The sequence below is a fragment of the Danio rerio genome, chromosome 9, assembly GCF_052040795.2.
Source record: "Danio rerio strain M-AB ecotype USA chromosome 9, GRCz13ab, whole genome shotgun sequence".
NCBI lineage: Eukaryota > Metazoa > Chordata > Actinopteri > Cypriniformes > Danionidae > Danio > Danio rerio.
Genome location: NC_141029.1, coordinates 53,600,001 through 53,605,767, shown reverse-complemented (window position 1 = coordinate 53,605,767; position 5,767 = coordinate 53,600,001). Strand labels below are relative to the sequence as shown.

The window sequence follows — 5,767 nt, the reverse complement described above, 5'->3', positions numbered from 1 at the left end:
AGCCTATGAGTGGAACAAGGTTAAGGTACAAACATTTTATATTTTAAGTATCACATCAAATTTCTGTAGCTTGAAATTGTTCCATTATTTGCTGTTCTACAAACGTTTCACTGGTATTAGTAGATGGTTAACAAACTATGAACAAATGATCTGTAAAGTGTGAGTTAATATATTAGTTAAGTGTTAGTTATTAGCTGATGTGTGTTATTATTCTTCTAAAGTTGCAACTATTCCTCATTTACTATATGAATAGTAGCAACTTTAGAATAACGTCCCAATAACATACATAAACTATTTACTGATCCTTAACAAGTCTTTAGTAACTAATTTACTAACAGCATGGTTATGATCTGTTACTAATTTATTAGGTATAGTTATAAATCATTAAAATACAGTCATTTACAACTTGTTAACTAAAACCATGTAAGTTATCTATTGGTCATCTGTAAGGCACAGTTATAAATAATTAACAAACTATTAACTTTTATTTAACCAGTCATTTAAAATTAATTAATAATCAGTTTATTAATGATCTTTTAACTAGTTATAATGGATAGTTATTCTAAAGTGTTGCCAAAAATGCTTTAAAAAAAGTCACATTTATGTAGTTTTACATCTGATGTTTGAGAACATTTAAAGGGTCCCTAACTTTATGCACTTTTTGTTTTATGTTTTGTTTCATTTTACTGAAATGTTCTGTAAAATGTCCTGTGGTGTAACTTACAGTACATTCACCGGCCACTTTATTAGGTACACCTTACTAGTACCGGGTTGGAGCCCCTCAGAGATTTTGCTCTATATTTACATGATGCAAATCTCCCGTTCCACCACATCCCAAATCTGCTCTATTGGATTGAGATCTAGTGACTGTGGAGGCTAATTGAGAACAGTGAACTCATTGTCATGTTCAAGACACCAGTCTGAGATGATTCACGCTTTATGACATGGCGCTAGGGATGGGTACAGAAACTCTGTACTTTATCGGTATTGGTGAAGTATCGATAAGCTCTGATGTTAACGGTTCTGCTATCGGTACTGGAGAATTATTGCTGAATAAACATTACTTACAGTAGCATCATTTAACTGACCAACCTTTTCTAATTCGTGATATTTGATATTCGTCTGCACAGTTAGCAATCTCACATGAGAAATGCTTGTGTTTCCGACGAGCGCGTCAAGTATAAAAGCCTTCACAGTTCTCGGCTGTGCGTGCGCACTCATAGCTCGCAACACAGACTCACGCTCACTCGTAAGCTTGCGGAGTGGAGCAAACTAGCTGTATTTCCTGAGTGGACAGTGACAATTCTCCGCCTCAAGGTTGGATGTGTTGTGTGTTCAGAGATGCTCTTCTCGGTTGTAACGAGTGCTTATTTGAATTACAGTTGCCTTTCTATCAGCTGGAACCAGTCTGGCCATTCTCCTCTTACCTCTGGCATAAACAAGGCATTTGCACCCACAGAACTGCCGCTCACTGGATATTCTCTCTTTGTCGGACCATTCTCAGAAAACCCTAGAGATGGTTGTGCGTGAAAATCCCAGCAGATCAGCAGTTTCTGAAATACTCAGACCAGCCCGTCTGACACCAACAACCATGCCACGTTCAAAGTCACTTAAATCACCTTTCTTCCACATTCCGATGCTCGGTTTGAACTTCAGCAGATCGTCTTGACCATGTCTACATGCCTAAATGCATTGAGTTGCTGCCATGTGACTGGCTAATTAGAAAATTGGGTTAAGGAGCAGTTGGACAGGTGTACCTAATAAAGTGGCCATTTAGAAACGCTACTCTTAATAATATACAGAAAACACACGTGTATCAAAAAAATGCAGAATCTGTTCATTAACAGATGTACAGTGTAAATCATGGAAATTAGACACCAGCAGAAGTCTATAGTGCATTTACACACTCATATGAACAGGAATGAAGCGAACTCTAATCTCTCCGAGCACCTCAACAGTTCAACTGTGCCCTTCAACAGTTGTCATTTGCTTCTTCAAATACCTTTGTCATTGAGGAGAGATTAAAAAAAAAGCCTCAAATGAATGCGAACAAAGGCACAGCAGAGGAGCAACACTGTGCAAATTGCCTGATGATGAGGTGGCTAATCCCACTGCTAGTTTAATTGATACTTAAAGGCCTGCTATCCGCTCTGAAGTGCTGAGAGGCTACAAACCGCCTCGGCCAAGGTGTGGTAACAGGGTGAGTAAAACTGCAAGCGAGATCTCCGTCTGCTAATGCTCTCGCCGCAGTCACAGCTCGCTCTGGCACGTTTGCACTCGTGCATTTTAGAGCCGTTTTAATCACTGTCTATTGTTTTGGGCTTGCTTTTTTCGCACCCCTGTGATACCTTAGACCTTGTCGCTTCGCTTTATACCAGTTGTCTCTGACGGTGTCTTCTCATTCGCAGGGCGGCATGAGTCCAGAGTGTTGTTGTGTGTTGACAGGCAAGAGCCGGCCACTGTTACCTGTTGAAGTTTGCATGCACGAATGAACACAGATGTTTCAGACACTGATAGAATTCGTTTTGAAGCAATGCACGTGGCTCGAGGTAAGTTTTGGGGTTCTTATATTATGCTTGAAGAGGTTTGCATTTTTCCAATTTAGTTTTTGTGATGCACAGGTCATCTTACGTTTCAAATGTCTAATTTTTCATGAAAAAGAGTGCAATTCCTTTTGTGGCCACTAGTTGCATGTTTGCTTTTTTATTTTTTATTTTTTTTTATATTATGCATTAGTAATTTACAAATACAGAAAAAACAGGCAACAAAGAAAATTCCAAAGATAATTAATTTAAAAAAAAAAAGAAAAAAAAGGAAGACATTCACAAGATGCCAAAAACAGATTCATAATAGCTTACAATAGACAGAGCTTTTACATTTTTTACAGCTTTGAGAGACTTCATTAACAGAGTAATTTCGTTGACAAATATCTTGTATAAAGGAGGAGATTTTGAAAGTCGACATTTGTGGATGAAGAATTTCCCATTTAAAATGATAAAATTAACAAAATTGTTAATTTGTTTATCACCATTTTCAAAATAACAAATAATTATTTTCTTTTGCATTCAATGTTATCAACATATTGTTTTTAGCAGAATAATCAGAAAAATAGTCTTTCCAAAATAATTGCACACTCTGACAATCAACAAATAAGTGACATAAGGATTCCTCACTGTTTTTACAAAATGAACATTCTTTATATCTAAAAAATTTAGAAAGTAACAAAGGTTTATTTTATGTAAAATCTTTAAATGAATTTCTCTTACTTTATTTGAAATACAAAATTTGTATGGTAGCAGCCACGCTTTTCTCCAATTAACCTCCCATAATAACGAATTCCAATAAAATTTCCCTCTTGGAATAACTCTATTTTTATCACTAAATACTTGCCTAATGTCTTTGTTAGTACATTTTTTTAAAATATTTTTTTCCATTTATCAGGAAATTACATTCCTTATTTTCTATCTAATAACAAGTTAAATGACTGCACATTAAATTAAGAAGTCCCGATGGGATAGCTTTGATCACTGTTGAAAATTCTTTAAATTTAATAGGAAAATTGAACTTGATGAAAATGATTAATATGAATAGATCCTTAAAGATGAATTAAATAAATCACTTACATATACCAACCCATGTTCCAGCCATTTCTCCAAATATAAACTCTTTCCTTTAACAGTGATCAATTCATTATTCCAAATTTTCATTCTGTGAGGAGAAAAATTATGCACAAAGCAAAGTTTCCAAGCCAAGAGTGCCTGCTCAAGAAATTTAGATAATTTTACTGGTAATTTTGATGGTGAAAAATTGCAAGTCAAAAGAAAATTGAGACCACCCACCTTCTTAAAGATACTGTGTGGAATAAAAAACCATAATGAATCCGGGTCAATTGCACATTTTTTCATCCAATTAATTTTGAATGTATTGTTCATAACTATATAATCTAGTATCTTAAAACCTCCGTTGCATTTCTTCTCGGCCAATACTGAATTTTTCAGCTGTTGATGTTTGTTTTTCCAACAAAAATGTACTAATAATTTATTAATTTCTTTACCAACCAAATCAGGAATAAATAAAGATAGTCCTGGGAAAATAAATCTGGACAAGCCTTCTACTTTTGTTAATAAAATTCTACCTAAAAAAGAAAGATCTCTTCTTAACCAGTTGTCAAAAATCATTTTTGTTTTCTTAATTTTGTTGTTAAAATTAAGTTGCATGCTTGCTCAACTATGCGATCATATGGGAAATTACATCACCATTCACTTTTGGCTAGGGATGCTCTGATGAGGGGCCAAAGATCGAACTTTTTACATATCAGAACGTTCTGTGTTTTCAACAATACTGCAAGGTCATTAAAACCTGGTTGGAAATATTAGAGAAATAAAAAAAAGAAAAAATTATTTGTAACCTAAATATTTAATAATAGAACTTATTATAATATATTCATCGTAATGAACGGTAGTTTATGGAGCTATTTTCTTTTAGTAAAGAAGTAATGGATTTATAGATGTGCATGAAAACTTCTTATGCATGAAATATGCGCTCCGAACTTCATTGAGATGTTGAATTCTTCTTCCATCATTGCATTTTTAGTGATTTATTTTTTCTTACCAGATTTTTAAAATCTGTTTTATCTATTATTTTCTTTAAAGCTGCTTCTGACCAAGACATGTCCACAATAAATGGCTATAAGAGACATCTTTAGGGAATTATATGCAACTTCTTTAATTTATTCTCTTAGGTAAGGAGAGGTCTTAAGTGTCATACTTAGAGTAAAAATGCGCTGTATGCATTATAAAGCATCACAATCGGTACTTGGTTTTGGCCGATCACCATGACAAAGAATTGGTGCTCTGTATCACTGTATAACTATTTTTGGCTGCAAAGTTAACATCAAAATGTCCTCATTTGGTGAGTGTATAACTGTCAGTGTATACACAGATGAAATTTCTTGCATGCAGTGCAACCAAAGATGCAATATTTAAATGCAAAATGCATACAGGTACACATGAATGTTTCTATGCAGTAAACCTACACTTTAAGATATGGCTGAGTTATTTAAACCCAACTCTGGGTGTAATAAAGACTAACCCAACGTCTGTATTATTTTTTATACTAAATTAATAGAACCAAATTAACCATGGTTTGGATGAGTCCATATTTACCCGATTTGGGTTTGAATAACCCAGCATTTTTTAGAGTGTGCCGTCATAATTTCTGACAGATTGCTCTAGTAAACCTCAACAGACTGCAGACTTCTGATTGGTGTGGCTATTTCTGCAATAATTCTATACTTTTTCAAATAACTAAAGCTATTTGGGGTACATTTTATCCACATTGGCAAAACGCACCCCCAATGTTTCACTTGAAAAAGTCAAAGCAATTATGCAGCTTTGGCTGCAAAATAAACACCACAGTGTCCTCATTTGGTGAACGTACAAACGTCAGTGTATACACTGATGAAATGTCTTGAATGCAATGCAATCAAAGGTGCAATGTGTAAATGCAAAATGCATACAGGTACATTTGACATGAATGTGTCCATGCAGTAAACCTACACTCTAAACAAATGCTGGGTTATTTTAAGAATTTAAAGAAATTAAATGTAGAAAATTTAGCAAATTTATTTGAATCAAATTTAACCCAAGGGTTGGGTAAGTCCCTATTTACCCAATTTGGAGTTTAATAACCCAACATTTCTTAGAGTGTGCATGTCTGGCTTATGACAGATTGCTCAAATAAACCTCAGACCTCTGATTGGTGTGAC

General features: G+C 34.6%; 1 long non-coding RNA gene across 1 annotated transcript in view; it reads left to right on the top strand.

Moving 5' to 3' along the window:
- The first annotated feature begins 1,895 nt into the window (after positions 1–1,895).
- The window catches only part of LOC141376227 (uncharacterized), a 5,869-nt gene continuing 1,997 nt past the window's right edge, over positions 1,896–5,767 (top strand). The window contains exons 1-2 of the long non-coding RNA XR_015500103.1: positions 1,896–2,200; positions 2,409–2,549. This is a non-coding gene — a long non-coding RNA (uncharacterized LOC141376227). The remainder of the gene's footprint in view (positions 2,201–2,408; positions 2,550–5,767) is intronic.